Source organism: Meleagris gallopavo, chromosome 3 (assembly GCF_000146605.3).
Source record: "Meleagris gallopavo isolate NT-WF06-2002-E0010 breed Aviagen turkey brand Nicholas breeding stock chromosome 3, Turkey_5.1, whole genome shotgun sequence".
In the NCBI taxonomy this organism is placed as follows: Eukaryota; Metazoa; Chordata; class Aves; order Galliformes; family Phasianidae; genus Meleagris; species Meleagris gallopavo.
Window position 1 is genome coordinate 15,103,458 of NC_015013.2, and position 23,875 is coordinate 15,127,332.

Genomic DNA, 23,875 nt, shown 5'->3' on the forward strand with positions numbered 1-23,875 from the left:
TCAAAGGCGATATATCTTTCTCCCTACCTGCACTGATCAGCATTTTAGTTAACAGAAGTGTTCTTCTGTCCAAGAGAGAGGACATAGTGAGTTCAAATCAGATGTCATCCAGTGGTTTAATCTGTGTGATCATGGAAAGGACGGGGAAATGGGATGGAAAATCTATCTCAAGCCTAGAGACAAGGATACATGAGCTGCAACAAAAAAATATATGTATATGAAAGGATGTTCTTTTCATATATATATATATAAACGATGATACGGCGTATCATCAAACAATGATACTCTGCTAAGACAGGGCTTATAAAAGTCTGATAGAGAGGCATGATCAGATTTTTGAGTTGAATATCTGATTGCAACCCTATACAGACCAGCTGAAAATTTGCAGGTAATGTATTTATGTTGACTGAAAGGGAAGCCACAAGTATAGCATCACACCACACCCTGTGCTTAGCATTCAGTTTTAATTATGCACCGACATTTGATCATTGCTGAGTGATAGTAGCACACCTGGGGCAGGGCAGAGCCACCAGCATGATGGCATGGCAGCAGAGGGCAGGCACAGAGCAAGCTGTGCTGGGTTGCATGTGTCCTGAAGACCGTGGGTTGGACATGCCTAAGGTAGAAGATATGGCAGTTCCAGGAATAATAAGAAGTGCTTCTGGTACTATTTAGAAAGAAGAGTTGCAGTAATAAGTACTTCCTACATTAATTAAAAGGAAGTGTTTCTTGGCTATCAGTACCTCTAACGAAGTGAATGTGAGGTCTGGAAATCCTGCTCTCCCAGACAAAGGAAGGACATTCAGCTCGCCTTTTTGAGCCAATCCATGCTACCTAAAGGCTGAACCTGATATAATGAGTGTGTATGCAGGAGTATCCTAGGGCAGATGTACTTTCAGCATCAGGAAATGAGGATGACACTTTCTGAGTCATTCTCACAGCTGGACTGTGTCTGGATCATGTTGTCAATAGCAATTTTAAATTACTACACACACACATACCTCTCACAAATTACGTGAGAGTTCAAACAAAATGCAAACCACAGACCTGGCTGATCATGTACATTTTTCTGCCTTCACTTTCAAAACACACAAGAAGTATGATTGCTAAGTGGCTTATTGTTTGTTATTATTATCGTTATTATTTCTCTCTCTTTTTTTTTTTTTAAGAAGAATGAAAGTAATTTGAAAACAAGCACCTGAAATCAAGCAAGAAATCTAAGATGTCAGTTTATCTTTGTATAAAAAAAAAAGAAAAAAGAAGCAAAAAAAAAATCTCTGCTTACAAAAATGAAAATGTAAATGTTGCCCATGATAAGTGAGTTTTTTTGGGATAGCTTCATAGCTTGCTTTGGCACTGAGGCTTGACACGAGCTCAGGACTGTCGCTGCTGAACAGTTCTGTTGGTTCATAAAACATCTTTATAGACCTCAAGCACATTTACAACATCCACATCATCAGAAGGGAGCTGGATCTTCTTTTAAGCCTAATTCAGCAGCACAGAGTCAGTGCAAAAGCAGAGGACTGCAAATTTATCATCACAGATACAACACATATGTTTGTTAACCAGCATGGACAATGCTGTTTCAAGCAGATTTATTTCATTCTAATCTCAAACCAGGGTAAGTGTTTACAAAGGACATGATGGGGCCATGCACTTCATACTGACGTCTCTGTTTCACAAGTGTGCTAATTGTGAGGCTAGCAGTTCTTGCTATGGTGCCAGCAACAACATCACTACATCACTGAAGCAACTGTATCTCCCTTCCCCATCCTCCTTAATGGAGCTCTGAGAGGGAGCTGAGCAGAGTGCCACTGGCTCCCCAAATAACCTATTTAAGTGTTGTGACTGGCTGCAGAATTCTCTGTTTACTATTGCTTTGGGCCTGTATAACATTTAGCCTGAGGGGAACAAGGCCCATGGCATGAGAGGAATCCTTAGCCAACACCGTGCCACGGCCTTCAGTAATGAATTAAATGCTGCAGCAGCAGAGGTGACCCACTGTCGCTGTGGCCACTGCTGAAATGTACCACCCACCCCCTCACTGTGCTCACACCTACTGCTTGGTCTCCACAAACATCCAGAAAGTGCTGATGAATGTCAAAGGATGAATTTTCTTCTACACGGAAGAATTCAATGTCACAGCTTCGTTTCATAGACACTTCCATGTCAGGCACCATTCTGTCAGACAGCCCCTCTGTTGCCATCTGTCACACGGCAACCAAATGTAACATACGTCAGCAAGAAGGTTCAACCTCTACTATCATACTACCAATATCTATTTCCAACTTTGTGGGCCAACATAATAAAGTAGGAGGTATTACTTTCAGAGCAGTCCTAGTAGTAACCACCCTTGCTTGCATTTTTGCCTTTTGAGAGGAGCAGAGAAGTGTAAGATTTTCAAAAGCATAGTAGCTGGTTTAGAAATCCAGGTAGCACCAACTTTCAGCCACCTCCGTTTAGAAATAACTGAACAGTAATCTCACTGGTCTCAAGAAGTATTTCATCTTTCACAAGTAGGGAAACCACATAACTTGCTTAGAAGTAGAAAATGCTTCTTTATCTATTAGGAATTTATTATGTGAGGCAGATTTTGGCAAATCCCCCCGCATTTTGAAGATCCACGAGGATGAAGATGGAAGTTTTCATGCTATCAATGTCAAACATTGGCAGAGGTCCTCTCCTAGCCAGCACTTCATTCTTGAAGAATGTTTCTTGAATCATTACAGAGTTTCCATCATCACTGTAGCAAATGAATTGAAAGCTATCATTTCCAACAATTTCCCAGAATTTTTTTTTAGAAATCAGGATGACGAATCCTTGGCTTTGCCAGAGCTCTTCTCAGAAAGATTAAGACATACTCTTTTTGTGCAGGGTTTCTCATGAAAACACTTGAGAAGTGTTTTCTTCTTTTATAGTTCCTATGACAGCATCCCAAGCATCCCTCTTTTACCATGCACCTGGGCAAAGGAGAAGCCAAGACTGCTGAGTCAGTGTTCAGATCAGAGACATTTGATATTTCTCATGAAGATATCTCCACTTTAATTATTAATTTTTAAACTTGACAGAAATGTTTGTCCATGGCTCCTTCCCTAACTAAAGGGGTTTGTCCTGCCAGCAACAGGATGAAGTCCAATGGCACCTGTGGCCAAGGAGTGGAATGGAATGCTTACAAACATCACCATGGTGACAAGTGTGCATCACAGTAACAGAAAAGACCAGTAAGGATCTGCTGGCAAAATGGGACAGGGACATACTGGTTAATTTGCACTGGTGATTTTTCATTGGCTGAGCTGCAAATGCTCTCAGTTGAGAGTCAGTGAGTAAAAGAAATGGTCTTTCAGCTTGGAAAGGCTGGGTAGGCAGGTTCAGCAGATTCAAAAATCAGTCACTTGCCAAGGCAATCATTCTTGGGCAAAGTGTTCTGCAGGGTGCAAGTATGGTGGTTCCTGGAGAGTTCCTGAACTTGGAGGGCCCAGGGGAGCAAGGAGACCCATTAGAAGCCAGCAGCTTTCAGAAAGTGGCTGATCACCATCAGCAGGAAAAGCAGTAATAGCAGCCATCCCTGCATGGATAGAAATTGCCCTGGGTAGTGTTGCAAGGGGCAATAAGCCAGAAAACACTGCTAGGCTTGAATGATCTTCCTGTATAACATCTCTTCTTGTTACTACTGAACACAGGCAGCTGGGTTAGATAGACAGTTGATCTGATCCAGCACTTTTTCAGTTCCTCAATTTTCATGAAATGTAGGAAATGATGTGAAAAATTTAAAATGCCATCATGTTCCAATTATCTTCCAAAATATTTTTAAGTTGGAAGATCCCAGAAGTAGATTAATGCAATTTTCCTCTATAGAGTATTCAGATAGTCATCCACAGGAGCAAGGAGACTGGGAAGGTAGATTTCAGAATAAGAGATCTGGCATTTCATAAAGGGGATTAATGTATATGTACAAGCAGATCTGTCTATTGTCATTATTAAACATTCTTATGTATAATTTGAGAAATGCACAGCTTGTTTTTTTTCTGTGAGATATTTTCTAAAATTTGGAATCCAAAACTGGAATCAAACAAATGAATCAGAAAGAAGTTCCATAGTTTATGTTCTGCAAAAATGTTAGAATTGTTCCAAGCAGCCTTTTTTCAGAGAGATACCATAGCAAGTTTCGAAATTCAAAGAATTTTTAAAATTCTTACTTCAAAAGACATAAACGTACCCTGAGATGATTGCTGTTTTAGAGAAAAACAATCCCATTCAAATTGATTACAGAGAAAAATATGACTTGAAATTAATAGAACCGCATGATCTTCTACAATGTTCATCTTCCACAGGAGAGCTACAGATATTATATAAAAGGACAGCTGGATTATGACTTTGCTCAAAGGACAATTGGCCATTGATGGCTTGGAATTTAGAAAGGAAAGTCATAGATAAGATGGAATTTCACAGTGTGAGTTGCTGTTACTGCAAGTAACCAGCTACGAATACTGAAACAAATTGTCATGGCTATAAAAATGCCCTGAAGGGCCAATTTTTGGGGCTCTGTAATAAACTTAGTCTATCTTTTGCAATAAATTTCAACTATTATTCTCTTAGTGGCATGTAATTAAGCAAGGATTTTTTCAAAACCTCCTTGTAAAGGTTCATGAATGAAGTATTCCTTTGTGCAGTGCTGTATATTAAAATGAAAGCAACAAATTCAACTTTTTCAGCAATTAGATACAGGATGAAACTTGCTGGTGTGTTCCATAATGTGAATCATTAATCATTTACACCAAACATAGATTTGGAATATACCCTTTGGGATTTCTCTTACATAACCAACTTTGATGCAATCAAACATAATTAATTACCCAAGTAAATTTTTCAAGTTGAAAATGTGGCTACATGAAGCACAAACAGATCCTATGAACCCTTAATGACATGGACTTGCAAGCTCAGGATTTGAGCCAGAAGTCTTTTCATCAGCTTCAGCAACTGGAACAGATTCAGAAGCAGTAACCACTTTAAGTCAAAGAACAGTGTGGGTGAGTTTTACCAGCTTTGCAATATAGCAGAATACAGATCTTGCTGAATGCAGCAGCCTCACTCATCTCCCCATCCCAAGACTGCTGGGAGCCCTAGCAACTCCGCTGTTAATTTTGTCTGCTCATTTTCCAGTTAGGAGTGCAACTGGCATGCTCTTTAAGGTGAAAGAAAATGGTTGCATCAGCCCTGTTGACTTGCTAATTCCAGGCATCAGTGGAGTGCAGTTAACCAGGTTTTGACTAGCATTCATAGCAAACAATACGGGTCAGCAGCGTTGCTTAACTTGCCTCTCAAAACCTTGATGTTATTTAGTGCTTCATCCGTTGTGGTTGGTCAAGCTGTTAATTTTTCTTGATTTTCTTCCTCTTCATGTTCTTGCACATTCTTTTCTTGGCACTGCTCTTCTCAAATGCACCTTTCATGCAAACATCACAGTTTAAGTACTGAGAAAACATGTATTTCATCTGATTTAACAACTTTGCTTTGGTGTTGCTACTTTTCCTACTTGCTATCTTCTTGTATGCAAATAAACTCAGGAGACATGCATTTTTTTCTTGGAGAGAACAAATTTTAAAGTATTTTCTCACGGGCTTCCACAGCTGAAAACTCATGAAAAGGTAATTCAGTTGGAAAACATAAAGAGAACCCCATGATGTGTAGTCACTGCTAGAATTTCAAGTATCAAGCTGCAAAAGATGTTAGTTAAAATGACAACACCTGAAGACCAGTATTTCTGAGCAGAAAACTATAAAAAACATCATAATAAAAGTTTCAGAAAAAATATTACTGTAAAGATGTGAACTTTTGACTTGTTTTTTCAAATCCCAGTAATCTTGGCCCTTCCCGCCTGGCCTTAGCCAACTTAAAGCACATTGCATACACACAGCTTGCTCCATCTGTGTTTCCAACAGCCTAAACTACCTCCGCACTAGAAACTGCTATGTGAGCCATATGCTGTGCTCAAGCTAGAAATCCCAGTTTTGAAGCTGAGGTTGGGCAGAGAACCTTGTCGGCGCAACTAATAATTAATAGCTTGTACCAGATCACTTTGTACCGTTGACAGAAAAAGTAGAGGTGACCACTTGTATCTGTGCAGAAATAACTTCTTTCCCCTTGCCTTCTTTCCTTACGCATTCTGAATGGTTAATATTACATTATCCCACTACACTAAAGAGGCTGGGGAGTTTCTCCTTAATGTCTGAACTCAGCATATCTATTCCAGAGATTCATGAAAAGTGCTTCATATCACAAGGTGATCTGTATGCAAGAAGCATTGATCCCAACTCGTCTACAGCAGGAGCAAGTAACAAGCTGTGAGCTGAGACTGGAAGGAGGAAAGGGATGTGAGAGTATGGGATGAGTTCCCTTTGAACAGGGAAAAATGAGCAGCTCAGACAGAATTCATTCTTTAGGGAGTTCTGTGTGTGGCTTTAGCAGAGTTGAGTGTCTCTGGTCTTAACCAACACAGCTGGTGGCCTACGTGTCTTATACACTTTTGCAATGCCACTGAGATTATAAGGCAGAATAACTCATAATTCTTGTGAATATTTGTAGTAGTGTTCTTTGTTGAGCACGAGCCCTTTCAACTGACTCTGAAGACTTATTCCTATTTATTATTTAAAAGACTAGGGATGATGGGATACGGAGATGATTTCTTTTCAGTTTACTCATTACCTCTTTGCTTACACATATAGATTGTGGTTGCCTATTTATTTTGCTGGAAGGCAGCTTGGACAGTAGCTGTGAAATTAGGACATTTTAATTACCTCACATTTCTTTTCCCATTATGAATTTTTCAAGAATTATTGAACCCAAGCCACTTTTAATTTATTCCACACTCATTCAAATGCTGTTTTCTTGGAAATCAATATTTGATACCATAACCCCATTTAATGGTTCTTGGACATTCAAAGTCACGTACCACAAAAGAAGTATAAACATGAATGCCAGAGTCACTCTTCTTTCTTTAAATGAGCACCAGACAAGTCTTAATATGAAGCTTAGGATTTTGACAAGTTTCCAATGCAAGGAACTGCTAGGCAGACTCAAAGCTATGTAGTAAAGCTACTGAAATTTAATGTGTTGAAACACTGTTAATGCCACAATCATCCATATTTCTCAATTTGTGAGTTTTCAGTCCCAGTTTGGACTTGAGTTAAAAAATATATATAAATAAAAAATAAAATCAAGCTGAATTCAGACTAATTTTTGGTCACGTTAAGAGCTTTTTTTCTTACTGCATCCATCTGAAGTGGTCTGTTTTGTTCTATAACAGGTAAATTCCGAGCAGTTACTATAACAGATAGCTGTTGCTCTCTTACTTGGCTGTTAGTAACACAACTGTTGAGATGAAAAACAAGAAGAGGAAACCAGCCTCTCCATTTTTCACCAACATTTTCAAAGGCTTTCTCTACTGCTTCACTTTGTCAGCAATTTGAGCTCCACAATTAAACACCATACTTGAAATTTAAACTTTTTCGTCTCTCTTTTTTTTTTTTTCCTCTCCAGTAAAGAGTACCATCTCACATTTACCTTGAGGCAATGCAATTTAACAACAGATGGTAGAGAAGACTAAATCCTTGCTGTTGCAATGACCTGCTGCTATTGTGCCCAGATCCAGGCAGAGTTTTCAGAACCAGTGCAGAAGTCTGATCAGCAAGGAAAGAAGTGCCCTTTTCCTTTTGGATTTTTGGGACTGTTGCCATTGTCTGAACCACAGTCTTGCAGGCAAAGGTAGGATAGGGAAAGAAGAAGTAAAAGAAGAATCATCTGTCTTGTGTTTACCTATGCACTCTAAAGAGGCTTGAAAATACATGGATGGAATTATTAGAATAAGATTTCTTATCAGCTCCCACTTGAATAGTCTGAGACAAACAAACCAGAACAATCTGTGCTGCTCATACCAAGGGCTAGATCTCAGCTTAACGTAAGATAAGAAAAAAATCTATAGTTTTTGCCTGAGAACATTTGAGCTACCTTTTCAGAAAGTTAGCAGAAGTTTGGATTGTTTGAGACTTTTAACAGCCACAAAAAAAAAAAAAGCAAAAAGCAAAATAATTTTCAGTAAATGACAAGAAAGGTACAATCTAAAGTCAGGAGCCTTTAATTCTACACAATTAAAGTAGAATTTGAAAATTTAAGCAAGATAATATTTTATTTGACACCCTATCCATCCTGACTTTGACAGTTGTATACAAATACTGTATGAAAAAGATGAACAGCAAATATTTGTATTGTAATCTTGAATCTTACCAGAAGAGAATTTCCAATTATTTTTATGGAGACTAGTAACAATGTATTTAAGCATCATTTTAAATCTGTTTGGACTGTGTTAGAAGAGTACCTTGTCTGGTCACGCTTAAAATGTGTTGGTACAGTCACTGTCTTATTTCCTCACATTTTAAAAATGTCCTTTTTCATTTCTCTTGTTGCTGAAATTTGTAGCTTCCCAACGCCATAAGAATCATGTCTTTATATGTCAGCAACAAACTGTTTGTTTGCAAAAAGAAACTAGTTCTTTTTGCTTTTGAAGATGAAAGTTTTAAATCCATTTCTTCAGAAATGTCAGTGTTATGAATTAAAAGCAGAATAGACATGATTCTCTGTGGGAGCCTCAGAAGGCAGAGCTGCTAGACAGAGGAATCCCATAGCAATGACTGCTAGTCTGCTTTTGGAAACCCTCTGCAATTCTTGTAGCAAGAAATATTTAAAGTAAATAGGAGCAAACTCTTGGATGCCTTCCAGTAATAAAGAATGATTTCATGTGGAATTCAGAAGCCTGTTACATAAAAATATATATATATATATTTTTTTAAAAGTTGTCCACTTTCTTTGCAGTTTCAGCAGATCATTTATATTGTGACAGTCTACCACTTTTCGTTCTGCAAAATAAGTTGATGTGTATGCCTCTCATATTTCTCCATTTGTATAAGATCATTCTTTTTCTTCCTCTGGATATCACATGTGATTGAATTAAAACTTGCTGGAACCATTAAGGCATTGAGAACATTTTCTGGAGCAGGAAATATAAATTTTCGGTGATATACATCTTACTGGTGTGTAAGACAGTTCTAGTCACTGTTTTGAAAAATGTATTTCTGAAAGAGAAGCCCAGAAAGTTTTCTTGCACTAAGAAGATACTATTTTTCAAGTGATACAGTTTCTTATCAGTAAATTGTCTCTCCTTTGGTGGGGAAAATGACCCTGTAATCATGGATAAAACTCAAGGAGTATTAACTTTAATATTCTTATCATTGGCAAGATTGTACTTCTTTGTATAACTCATTTTGGCCTCCTTTGTAATGGTGGAAAGAGAGAGAGCTGTATTCCCTGAAATACTTGCAGAATTCTCATTAGTTACTGAAGTTCTTGAGCTCAGCTGAATGATGAAAGAACAGAAAACCCAAGAACTACAAAGAGCCAAAGGATGTAAGTAAATAAATAGAAGTCTTAATTTTAGGTAAGTGATCCACCATTGTCTGTCATTACTATTTGAAAAGCTATAGTAAGAGGAACAGAAGTGACAAATACAAATGTTCAAATATTTTCCTAAGTAATGAGAAAAAAAAGCCCTCCAAATTAGGCTAAGCGACTCTACAGAAATTCTTCTCCAAAAACAAAAGCACACCACAGGGCATCCAGAAGGATAAAATTACATGATAGCATTTGTTGTAGCTGCATGGGTGAATGTTCTTTGGTCATGATTAGTTTTCTAGACAGCAGCTTGCATAAGATTAAAAATCAAAACAACAGATTTATTGCTCTAAACTTCTACTCTACTTATCATACTAGTGAGTTTGTAATGGCATTCTGAGAAGAATAGGTGGAAGTTAACTCACATTCTTACACAGTGGTTTGGTATGACGGTCTAAAATGAGCCCATTTTTTAGTCTTCTCACATATATGAAGCTATTCAGGGAATTTTCTTGTAAATAAATGGTGTTGCAAGGATGAGTTACTTCATGTATGCAACAGCATTCAACATGCAATAATTCCAAACATTCTCAGCATTCAGTGGGAAAGATATTCATATAAAATAGTTTTTATAGGTTTCAGAAACTTAGAATCACAGAATATCCTGAGTGTAAGGGAACAAAAAGGATCATTGAGTCCAAATTCTGGCTTCACAGTAGACTAACTAAAACTAAACCTTATGCCTTAAGAGCATTTTCCAAAACTTCCTTGAATTTGGCGCAAAAAAAAAAAAAAGCCACCTGCTAAATAATATGTTATTTAGCACTACCATGGTCTTTTAAAAAAACAATATTTACTGGAAGTTGTGCTATCTCCATAAAAATAAAACCAGGCTCAAGTTGTCCGTATATGAATTTAGTACAAATCAAGGTGTAGATTTTGACATATCATCAAATGCACTCGATTAATGAGTACTATTTATACTGCATTATCTATGTCTGTAATTGCACAGTATCTCTAAATGCTATTGAAGATATGTTAGCTTGGGCAAAACAGTGTATAAACTGCATGTTAACTCAGGTGCTTTACAGAACATTTTTATGCATTCTTACACAAATGTACTTTTTATTTTTTATACAGTGTTCTGCAGCAGTGATTTAGTGTCAACTTGTCTGAAAAAAGGCACCTATTTGATTATATGTTATTAAATTGGCTTTTTTTTTTTAATTGATTGAGTTTAAGAGCTTATTGAGATTCTAAAATGTTCCCCATGTCCTCAGTCATCTGTTCTCTTTAATCATTAGTCATTTTCACAGTACTCAAAACAAGGCATAGCTTTTGAATTCTTGAAAATTACCTGCAGCTTGAAAGAAAGCATTGAATCTATTATTTTGATACACAGAAAATTCTTTTCAGAGCTGACTTTAGTTTTTTTAGTGCCTTGCTTTTAAAAAAATCTCTTTAAAAGAAAGTGTCTTAGAAATCATATGAATGTTTGTTGCACAGTTTTAGAAAACAACTGTTTACACATCAAAATGAAAATAGAAAACCACATTAAATCACAGTGCTTCTTGTCTCTTTCTGCGCATTAAAGGAGGTTCACATCATAGGAGCAGATTGCATTTAATTTATGACAAACCACTCTCCAGTGATTGTACGTTATCACCTTATATCAGAAACAATACAGTAGGAATAGCACTTAATGCTTGTACAATACACCTTCTTGAAGAAAATTCTTCCCATAACTTGAAATTTCAACATGCTGTGCCTTCAAATCTTTCTGTGCAAGTTCTCAATTCTTAGCTTTTTTACTGGCTATATAAATAGCATCTAATACTGCACTGGCACCTGGTAAATAAAACTGTTAAATGTAACAGACAAAATGTAATGAAAAAGAAATTCTGTTCTTTAGGACTGTTCAGCACTAACTGTGCTTCACAGTTCAGAGAAATTAATTTATAGTTTCAGAACAGTATATATATTTTGACAAAGAATACTAGGCTCAGTCAAATCCATGCAATACCTCCTGACCATCATTTCTACCTTTTTTTTTTTAAGTTTCGTTATAGTCTTCACTGAAAATGTCTACACAATTGTTGGTCAACCTGAGTCCAAACATATATTACGTGAGACCCAGACTTGTGACCTTGATCCTGTCTTACTAGAAAAAAATGTTATTGAGCTATTGCTATCCCTGTTAGTTTGTAAGTGAGAGCCCAGAGGGTACTACATCAGGCAAGAAGAAAAGAACACAGGGTACAGGATTGAGTGTGCTGAATTAATAATAAGCTAGTATTTCAAGGATTCAAAAGTGAAACATCTACTGGAAAAGACATAAAACCTAACAAGAAAGTGGAAAATCAGGAGATGGCAACTGGGGAAGATCAAGGGTCAGCTTGTTCCCAGGAACTAAGGCTGAAACATCTCCATCTGCTCAGTGAGGTCTTGGATAGCAGATACTGGAGAAAGTGAGCAAACGTGTACCTGGACTTGAGCATGCTGCTGAGCATGCTGCTCCCTGCTCACTGCTGTGAACATTAGACATGAAAAAGAAAATTGTTGGGTATTAATATGTTATGTATAGGATTTTGTTTTAAGTCTCCAAGTGCAGTAAACAGATGCCGAAGCAAAACTGACTGAGAAATGTGTATCAAAATATTTTTCATAAACAGCCTTTGCCCCTTGACTACATAAAAAAATCCCGAGACAGGACTGATGCTCAACAATCTAAATAGGAATTCATACCATGGAAACAAGAAAAAAAAACAAAAACACCTAAAGTCAGAATAATCAACCATGTTAATCTTCTAAGAACCAATTTAGACATTACAAATTCAACAAAAGTGTTCTCTATTAATTCACCAGCTTCATAATGCCCAGAATTTTTTCAGGACCTACTTACATATGGAGCAACATATTACACAGGTAATGCTACATGTGATGCACTGAGCTGATGTGAATTTGGGCTATGAATGGATATGATGACCTTCCAGCTTCTCCAACAGAAAACTTGAGTCCTAGGAGCATTAATATAATTACATGTATGATTCAGTTTTCCTATTGATATATTTATGAAGTGCTGTTGTAATTACTCAGAGGGAGACATTAAGGAAAAAACACAGTAGCATATTTTTTAACAGTACTGCATAGAAACCTTCTCTCAATAGACATACGCTCTCAGCAGATCTACCTAGTTGAGACTTACTGTATGTTAAATTGCCTGCTTGTTATAATTTCAAAAGTAATGAAAGTGAAGAAGGTGGCAGAGTTATATGGATTAAGAATAAATTGAAACTCAAGAAATCATAAGAACACTTGAGCAGCATTGAATACATCTTGTAAACTTTATCTATTTCACTTGTTTCTCAGCACTATTGTAGAAATGTACACAGGTATGTGGCAGAGAGGAAATAAAATACAGGCATTCATCAAAGTTTCATGCTAAGCATAAAACAGGCCAGGTCATTATGGAGTCAAAAGAACAGCACACCAGATATTAAGCAGTCTCAGCCTGCTTAGGTCAAATAAATCAATCTCCTCTAAAATGTCACAAAATAAACTTCAAGAGAACTGGACTTTATTTCTTTTAAAGATGACAAACATGGCATTAACAGCCAAATTAAATGGACACTGATCCTGTAGGATTCTGCTCTAACAGAAAAATCAAGATTATCGTCAGGTCAGTCTTGATTTTGTGAAAATAAGCAAATATACTGGTTTTGATTTAAAAATAAAGTTGATCCCTTACAATTTCTGTTTCCGATGCTGAGCTGGCTTTTTCTTGTGCTGTGTTACCACAATTTCATTATGAAGGAGCATTCATCTGAAAGATTTCAGCTGCCAGAAACAGCTTTGTGAATGAGAAATACTGGTGCTGTGAACAGTGGAAAAGATCACTGTCTCCTTCACCTAAAAAGCCAGTGTAGAAGCTTCAAAAGCTAATGCAGCAACTAGCCTATCAGTGACGGAAGGACAAAAAGACAACTCTTAATAGGGAAGGCAGTGAAAAACAGAGGCAGATGTAATTTGCATCTACAGATTGGACAAGAGAGGATACCTCTCAACAGAAATATGATGAAAGGGTTTTTATAGTTTCTGTTTAAAATATATGCAGCACTCATGCTATTTGCTTTGTTCCAGATAAGACTTAGAAATAAGCAGACTGAATGCCATAAAGACATGGTACTAAGGAACATGGTTCAGTGGAAATATGGAGATTGGTGAAAGTTTGGACTAGATGATCTCAGAGGTCTTTTCCAACTTTACTGATTCTATGGGAAAACAGAAAAAGTTATCCCCTAAGACATTTGCTTTCTGAAGGAAGTGTCTGGGGAGGAAATATCTTGTCAGTTCAGTTTTAATTCATACAGTTAAAAGTGCAAAATACCAGTCACAGACACCTCTCATATCTGTCATTCCACTGCAAATTAAAGGGGAGTTTTTGAAAGGAATCCTTGCTGACAACTCAATATTCCTTCCTGGCTCTTAAAACTTCTATCTGAGCTGTAAAGTGCTATGGGGATTTCATGGGGTGACATTTCAGAAACAAAGCAAGGGTAAGATGTTCTCATAGGCATTTCAAAACTGTGAAGGAAATACTGAAATTAGAAGAAAGAAATGGAAGTTATAGTGATTGAACATTGATGGGAACTACTGCTGTAAGGGAACTACTAGGTGAGAGCATTCCTCTGTCACTCGGATTCAAATGGCACTTTGCAAAGTAATGGGAAGGGACTTAGTCATTAAGGTAAGTAGTAATAAAGTTGTAAATAAGAGAGGCATAATTCACTTGAGAACAGATTCCTTCATGCAGTGCTACCAAAACACTGATAGGCACTGTTAGGAAAAAAAATACAGCAACAGAAGTTCTGAGTTGAATCTCAACGTTATAAACATATGAATCTTCAGCTCAAGGAGAGAGAATAAATGTTTAAAAAGTTATTAGTGACTATGTTTCAAAGAACGTTGACGGCACTTTTGCCACTGCGTTAAGAGGCAAACAAGCCTCATAAAAATTCTTCCTCCCTAGTTGTAGGGCTGAGAACTCAATGCAACTCCTGTTATCACTAACGGACTTGGGAGGTCAAATACCAAGATCAAAATGCACACCATAATATTTGAAATGTGACAGGAAGAGTGAAAGAGAATAAGACAAATAGTGTTAGAGGTTAGCTAAGAAAAAACAATATTGGAGTAGGTCAAAATTAACAAAATAAAACAATGTATAGACAATCTGCCTCATTCCTTGAGAATTCATTTTACTTATTACTTATTTCATTTACACAACGTCAGAAGAATCAAAGTCTACCTATATAGATGTGAGAATAAAAATACTCCTCTTCCTTGTTTGCTTCCTGGTGGATGCTATTGATAATGAAAATGAAAGTGTCAGTTGGTAAATGATCCTTCAGATTCTAATTCTTTCTTTTTAAGCTGCACAGAAAGACTTTTCATCTTAATTTGTGGTCAGAACAAGAGATCATTCTTTGCCGTTTTGCAGGAATCTATGCATTTAAACAAGCAGATAGAGTTAGAGCAGTTGTGTTTCTTAATATTACCTGGACTAACAGGGAGTCTCAAGCCACTGATTCTGTGCTCTCAGCCTTCCATCCCAAGACAACTATGGTAATAGAATAGGTATAGTTGCCACTTAAAAACAGCAAAAATATAAAAAGCCATTCTGAATCTAAGTGCAAAAGGATAAACAACACCAGGATAAGTTTACCAAAATAAAACAAACAACAAAAACAAACCAAAGACCTTAAAAAAAAAAAAGATGATACAAATTGAAACCTCCATTTCTTTATGCTGCTGCTGAACCTTCACTGTAAATACATGTCACTTCAAAAGTAATGCCTCCTGTTTATTTCCATAGAAACTACAACAGATGCAAAGAGCACAATAACACTATTTGATACAGCAAACTCTCAACTATAAAAGGCTATTTTTCAATATAGTCATCATTGTTAGCCTATTCACATGGATGAGCTAAGATGCTCTTCATTTCACAGCACAACAGCTGTGCATGGCTATCTGGAATGCGGCTTGTTCTTCATGTTGCTGTTGCCACTGCTGAAACACACCACCCACCACCTCACTGTGCTCACATCCACTGTTTGGTCTCCAGAAGTGTTTAGCAAACGTTGATGAATGTCAGTGTATGCCATTTTTCATACAGGAATTCAGTTCTACACCTTTGCTTCATAAGCATTTCCATGTCAGACACAGTTTTGTCTTTTGCTCCTCTGCTGCCATCTGTCCCACAGCAACAAAATGTAAAGGGATATTTTCAGGTGGGTTACTGCTGCTACTGTCATACCACCAACATCTGCCTCTGACGTCATGGGCCAACATACTAAAATAGAAGCATTGCTTTTGGAGCAGCTCTCATATTTGGCCTTGTATAGTTACTGTTGTAATCATTAATCTCAGTTTGTCACTTAAGGAGCTAATCCATATGATCGCTTTTTCATCTAAATGTTGCTGTGATTAGATTAGGAATAATGATTCTTTTTCTTTACCTCTTCTCTTTAGTGCACTGTTCCTAATTTACAAGTACAAGTAAGCAAGAAATTGATTAATTATAAAGTAGAGAGTGAACTTTGGAGGAGGACAAGAAATTGCTAGTGTTTTTATTAGTCTTGATAGGGCTAGATTGCTCCCAGATGGCTTACTGAAGACTCAGGTCATGTTCTTGCATTCATTTTACTAAATACAGTAAGTAGTTAATCAGAAGCAAATTAAGCCACTGCCATAATTTTCCACTATGGAAGCATCCTTTATATGGTACCCTGAAAACTGATGAATGTAGTATGCAGTAATTTGAGCATGGAAATAATATTCATACTGAGCTCATACACAGCTGAGCAAAACCTTTAAATTAAATCTGATTTCCTTTTAAATGCAGGTCTCATTTTTTGTGTTTGCTTTCTATTCCTAGCTGGAACTAGTAAACTGTTTTCTTTTGTACTCTAACATTCTTTTGTACACTAAACATTATACCAGCTCTGATGATTGCAGAACCAAGTGGGCAGAGATTATTTTGTTGCAGAGAGTTTTGATTCAGCAGAGGAAGATCACCTGTTGGCCAAGCTCACAGCTACAGCTCTTGAAAAGCTGTAGCATAAGGCTCTGGCAAGCTGAACAGAAGGAGACTTGATTTGCAGATTTCTCTCCTGCTTGCTAGTCCTGTTGCTGGGACACCAGGTAAACATGTTGAAGTGTGCCATAGACTGGGATCTGTTGCTTCTTTCCCTCCCTTCCCTTCAGAATTTGTAAGATTTTGGAATTCCTGCAAAATGTTTTGGCTTATTTTTAAATTGTGATTTCTGATGAAATAATGATGTTCTAGGGATCCTTTAATATTGCTTGTTGTTTGTCAATACACAGTTGGTCAATCAAGGTCTGCTTTCTATTTCCAGTCCTGAAAATGATAATGGAGCACCTTTTCATTGTAACTTTCTTTCCATTTGGTATAAAGGTGTAATCATGCATTACATAAATACCAAAAGCATCAGTTTTCCTTCCTTCTGCCACACAAAGTTTTGCTTCATAAAAAATACCTCTAAATACTGACTGTTCTAAACTATTGATTATAAAATACAGTTGATTATCTCCTGTTCTACTGATTTCTGTGACTCCGGCCATGCTATCAGATTTTTCCCAATTTTGCCATCAAAGCAAGGGGGAAAAAGGACATATTTTAGTTAAGTACAAAGGATATATAAAATCCCCTACAGTCTCTGTGCTACTAATCACAGAACCTAGCAGGATAGCTGTTATTGGAAGAGGGTCTGTGAAGACTAAAGAAACATAAAAGTGCAAAGCACAGAAGACATATTCAGCAGTTGTACTTCAGTGACTCTACATTAGTGCATTGGTGCTTAGGACAGCTAATTCAAAGGAGAGTTCAAAGTTGGCAAGTAACTTCAGTCAACGAAACTAGTGCTCATTACATTGATTTTTATCCCTGTGACCTTCTGAACATGTTAAATGAAGTCCTTCTGGATGGAAGTCTGTATCACAGGAATGGGGGGAGGAGAGGGGTGGGATGGGGAAGAGAAAACAAAATATTTGATCTATAGAATCCATTATTACAGACAGCTGAAACACCCTGGTTCCTGACAAGACTAGGATCTATATCACATTTATTTTCTTCCCATAAAATCAGTTTTGCACATTTTAATAGGCATTCTCAGTCTTTTTCTGACTAAATTGATTGCACTTTGTATTCTTTTCCTTTGTGACATGTAGAGCTTTTCATTAGGTTTTAGTCCAGATCTTTAAGTCATAGCACCCCAGACCCCTTCAGAGGTGGCAAAGAATAATTACTTGCTTATCAATACAGAGCTAGCCTGGATTACAATCAGTGACCTGAAGTTAAAAGTCCTAGTAACTCACTTCCAACTTCTTGAGTTCCTTGTTTTGCCACTCTTCAGTTATTTAGTTCTTTCTGCACTAACGTTTTCTTATTTTCCAGTGTAGTGAACCTGCCTGTCAAAAATACTACATGTCTCCGATGTTCAAATGCTCAGTAAAATTGTATGCCTTCCCTTTTTCTCAGCATATTTCTCCAAATAAATGACTTAAAGGATACTCTGAGCTTAAAATTTGCATTTCAAAAGGTTAAGTAACAACATTATGGCATAGAAGGCTCTCAGAACAAAGCAACAAAAAATAACACTGTTGCCTATACAATTTGACCACATACAAAGACTTGGAAGTCTTTAGGGTCTGCCCAGGAGTATATCACATACTTGTACCTTTGGAAATTTGATATTTACAAGTCTAACATTTGAAATTGGTTTATCTAATTGTTACTAAGCTCATTAAGCTTCAAAAATAAATAAATAATCTATCAAACCAGCAGTTATCTTCTCCAGCAGCAGTTTGGCTCTCAGCATATAGCTTAGAAGAGGCTGCAAAGCTTCTTTAAGCAGGGTGGTAGTAGTACTTCAGCAATTATCCCTCTCAGCTGCAACATGTTTACTAGCATATTAGCTACCCCAAATGTGTTTCAGTTCTATATATAGATAGATAGATCATAAAGTGATCATAGAGTGGATATACAGTTTGTCTTTCAGTTTCAAACATGGTGGAAACAAGATTTTTTTCTTGGACAAGAGTATGTATTATAGCAGTAATTGAGACAAAATTCAAAAGCATAGAAAAACATTTCTAGGCTTTACATCAAACACTTTTAGTTCAGACAGTGTATCAAGATTTCAGCTACCTTATTGAAGGAAAGATCATCCAAAACCAACTTCCCAGGAAGAGTCCTTCTTGTAGTACTTAACTCACTTTGATAGAGCACTTTGCTTTCATTGAGAAGCAGAGCCAGAGAAAAGACTGAGCAAACACCAGAGAAATCATCTGTTGCTGAAGTGCATCCCCTACCTACTGGAAACAAGAGAATGACCAAGATTAGCCACTCAGCAAAGATGCCAAAATAATCATTAGTTTTACATATTTGTGGCTTTTTTTTTTCCTGTAGCCCCTGTAGTCCATCTCAAAGTGAACCAACAGTGTCAAATCAATTCCTAATCATGTATCCACTTCAGTCTTTAAAAAACAAGCACTGGCTCTGCTCAGCCTGCAGAAGAGAAGACAGTGGGGATCTGATCAACATTTAAAAAAATTTCTGAAGTGCAGAAGGCAATTGGATGAAGCCAGGCTCTTTTTCAGTGGTGTGTCGTGATAGGACAAGGAGAAACAGCTGAAAAATGGAACATATGAAGTTCCACAAAAATATGTGGAAGAGCTTCTTTCCTGTGAGGGTGAGGGAGCCTGGAACAGGCTGCCCAGAGAGGTTGTGGTGTCTCTTCCCACAGAGATATTCAAGATGTGCCCAGATTCCTACTTGCCTATGGTAGGGAACCTGCTTTAGCAGGGGAGTTGGACTCAATCTCTAGAGATCCCTTCCAACCCCTATAGTTCTGTGATTCTGTGATGAAGAATAGCAGACTTGTCTCCTAAGAGAGAAATGAGCATGAAAGTGGAGCAGCTACATTATCATAGTTTGAACATGTCATGAACCTAGGACATCCTGTTTCTTTCAACCAAACTCTTCCCACAGATCTTCTGTAATCACATGAAAGTCCTTCATCAACAAAAAGCTTGCAAAAGCTGTAAAATACTAACTGAAATGGTTGCATGGAATTCAGCAGTTATAAATCTGATGAAGATATCAGAACACTTGTACCCACCTCTAACCAGAGAGTATCTTTCAATGTGATTCAAAGGCGCTGTTGAGAGCAAAACTGGACAGTCCCACAAGTAAACTTGAGAAGCTACTTCATACAGCAAACTCATTATCTACTAGCTGCACAGACTTCTGCATGAGGTTGCTGACATACCAGATACTGAAATATTTGCTATTAACTCATATTAGCAAGATTAGAGATAGCTTGAAAATATTTACCCATGCTGTAATTACACTGCTGAAAAATCACTGTCCTTGTGGAAAAGCCCTTACAAATGCTAGAGTAGTTCTGTCTGTAAACAGTAGTATACCATCTTTTTTCCTTAAAATCTACTGCAGGTAAAATGAATGATTGCACTGACAATATATGTGTTATCTCAACCCAAGTAATAACTTAATAACTTCCTCTGTGGAAGCTGTCAAGTGAAAACCTGATTCCCTCTTTCATAGGTTGATTGCCCAGGGTGAGAGAAAATCTTATTCTTTTCATGTTATGTGGATAGTTAAACAACTAGAAAACTGAATTTCCCGCTTTTATTTCTCAACCAGGGTGTCCTAATAGTTCTTCTGAATCTAGAATGAAGTTTTCAGTACTTCTGAATGTAAATGTGAAACAAGTACATCATAGAAAGTAGCAAACGCCCTTATCAGTCAGTCATAACAGAAGCTGAGCTATTTCATTTGTACATTCACTTTAGAACTGCTTCTATCATGGATTAAGGACTGAGCAAGCAAGCAATGAAGCTCTTTAAAGTATGGTGAATTTTCTGGTAAGAACAAAGGAGACCCTTTCTTCAACTCATGTTTTTATGGCCTCTACATACATCGACACAAAGAAGTGAAAAAGCCCCTAATCCAACTAAATCCTAAAAGAGAGTTTTCATTTTTGCTTTAAACTTATATTGCCTAGAGTTTCAGAGAAGGAATAAGTTATCTATTATTAAATCCAGTTTGTGTTTAGTGAAAATGGTGAGAAAATGGAGGGAAGGCAATTTACAAATACTTATGGTACAAAAGAAGGAAGAAGTATTCTGTGGAGAAAACAATCTTTTCTCTCTGCATATTTGTTTCATCTTTGTTTTCATGGATATATTCAACTGTTTTATTTGTGGATATTTTATCACACATTTAGTGCCACTGGATTTGCAGGATTTTCTACTAGCATCTAACTTTACTCATGCATTGTACCAGGCATGGAAGTAAGGTAACACCAGGATTTGGAGACAGTCTTTTCTCAAATTTAGTCAGCACCATCCTAAACGATATGGCAGTTGTCTGAATGTGGAGGATGCCCTACCCATCAGTACTTCAAGATGAGGTCCCTTCATTCTGTTTTACCCCAGAAGTGGTAAAGTAGAATAGAACAGGATATTTTAGAGTATTTGGGACTGCTCAAATGGACCACTTATTTTTCCTACCTGCAAACAAACAATAAAATGAAACACTTGCAGGTCTGTTTGTTAGCTGCTGTGCTGCAACCTTGTTATCCCAGAAAGGATAACATTCCTAATCTCTGCAGATAGAGGATTCCTGACATACTTTAAAGCACCAATGTCAGCTAATGGATGAATTATTATTATTCCAAGAAGCACAAAGAAAAAGCATGGAAAGCTCAGATCTAACGCATGGCTAACCATGAGGCAATAAACAGCAGGAGATATCCTGGCCTCAACAGCCCCAGAAGCATGGAGCCCCACATCTGAAATGAAAGCCTCCCTCCCTGCTGCTACAGCTTCACAAATCAGCTGTAGACACTACATGACTGCTGCAGTTTAACTCATATCAGTCTTGTACATAGCAATCTGCTACTTTCCAGTGCTCAGTCATATGAGGATTTCTGCTTTTCTGCTGCTTGCTGATGTGCATTCAGTCATTGCACCTACACGAAGATAAAACTGTAAGAATATATTTTTCTTTAATGCTGATCTAGATTTGAGACCAATTACTCTGGTGCTGTAAGAAAGTTTTTACTCATTTCCTGAGTTTTTGAACTCCACAAGGATGAGATGACTTACAAACTTTCTGGTTTAGCTATTACTTCTATTGATTCTGATTTGGCCTTGAAGTCACAAGAAGCAAAAGAGGGTAATGTTTTCAACTAATAAAGGCACCTGCAACATCAAGGTCCACTCAAGAGCCTGGTAGCTTAGTTCCTGGTAGAAGAGCAGAAGTATGATACAAGTCAGTCAGGAGCTCTTACCTTCAGCTTTATTTGTGAGCTGAGAGGCCCAAATACTTTCCAAATTGATAGTTTTTGATCCCCCCTCTCTGGTCTCTGCAATTGATGACTTCATCCTCACACCCTCAAGAACTTCTTGTTGATGAGCATTTTAAACAGGAGTGAGGGAAACAATGACTGAGTAATCAACAGATGCTTGTGTTGCTTCTTTTTCTGAACACCACTGTAAGGGAAAATGCTAGACTGAGAAAATCATATTCAGGAGTACAGTCAAAGTTCTCCCAAACCACTTCAGAGATTTCATTTTTTTCAGTGAGCCAGACAGACCAGTGTGAAGGTTGCAGAGCAACCTCAGAAGCAAGCCAGGCAACCCCAGAGAAGAAAAAGATTCTGCTGCACAAATAACTCCTGTGAGCCACAGCTCCTCCTATGGGGCTGCAAACCTGCTTCTGCTTGGGCTTTTCCAAAATGCAGGATTTTCCCAACAGTAGTTATCTCTGGGTCTCAGTGCTAGGCAGCAGCAGAGTCACAGGACTCTTGATTGCCCTGAGTTTGGTAGCACTTACACACACAGACCCAAGTGGGATCATGTCAAAGGGCCTAGTTTTTTTTTTCCTAGCTCGTCACTGAACAAGAACCAAATCCATCTCCTTCTCCTCCAAAATACAGAGTAATTTAAGAGATGCCAGTGGGAGAAACTAGTGAATTCTTCAATTTGGTTGCTATAGCAATCCACTGAACATTTACACCACTGAGCTAAAGGTAAGCTCTGTGAGGTTGTTTATCCCCTTGTACATTGGCCAGCAATCACAAAGCAGTATCTCACTCAATGGCATGTGAAGGAAGTAATTTCATTTACTACCTGAAGAGCAAAGGACATTTTAGAAAAAGCTGAAGAAGGCTGATGATAAGTTTGTGTTCCTCTACATGTAGCAGGTGAGAAAAAACAATGGTGAATATTAACAAAAATTATGACTACGTACTTAATTTACATATATTGTATGCCAAAGGATGACAGACAGTGAAAGTTAATAGCACGGAGCCATACATCTATATAGGCACAGTTTCCACAGACTCAACTGACTTCTGCTGAATATAACTTATGTTTTATCTCTGCTGAGGTACCTTCGTTGATAGATCCTTTTAGTGAAGTTATAGTTGCAAAATCTCATGCAGATCTGCAGACAGTTTGAAAACAATTAGTAATAGAAATTGTTTTACTCCCTTTAGACCTTCCACCTTGCTGAAGAATATTTAAACATACATGTTTTACGTATAACAAAGTGCAGTCATGCACTATGTACATGCTACTAAAATTACTTAATTTCAGTTCTTGTTATTTATACAGAGAAATATTTTACTCTGGCTTAAATTTAATTACGAAATTTGGTTGGGAAGTCAGTGGCAAAAACATGAATTGATACGGAGTATCTAAGAGACAAAATGAACTGAGGTAGGAGAAAACTATTTCTATTAGATATTGAAAATACAGAAGCAGAGGAATCTGTCTCCTGAAAAAAAATAAAATTCTCAGCACACTTATTTCAGAATATATATTGGAATTTGTTACATCTTTATTGTGAAAAGAAACTTAAATGAAAACTGTTGCTTCTGTGCACCAATAAATAATACATACTGCAAACTTCTTTGCAGAATGTTGGAAGTCACTTTACATATAGTCCTTTGAGGAAATATCACCAATTCTAGTACTTCATATCTCGTTTCCCTTGGTAAGAATAAGCACTCTGTCTACTCCACTTTGAGAACCCTTGAAACTCTTTCACAATACCAGGAAACAGCTTACTTTCAGGTCTAACAAGAAAGAAGGGCAACTCTGTAGTATGACAGCAGCAAAAAATAGCATCCTAGTACCCAAAGGTAGGTAATGTAACCAGCCATCATTACCATATATCTTTGTTGGGGGTAAGGTGACTGCAAAGTCACCCCTAGCATACAAGCATGTATGAACCCCATGGCCTGATGCTCTTCTGTTATTCATAACAAAAATATCAATGCCTGTAGTTTTGAAAGCAACTGTCCACAGCTGCATTTTA

At 37.4% G+C, this 23,875-nt stretch overlaps 1 long non-coding RNA gene across 1 annotated transcript; it reads right to left on the reverse strand.

Moving 5' to 3' along the window:
- Positions 1-3,016: 3,016 nt before the first annotated feature.
- Positions 3,017-18,833, reverse strand: LOC116216433. The gene is made up of 2 exons (XR_004159159.1): positions 18,674-18,833; positions 3,017-5,443 (listed from the first exon to the last, which is right to left on the reverse strand). It is a non-coding gene; the product is annotated as an uncharacterized LOC116216433 (long non-coding RNA).
- Between the last annotated feature and the right edge of the window lie 5,042 nt (positions 18,834-23,875).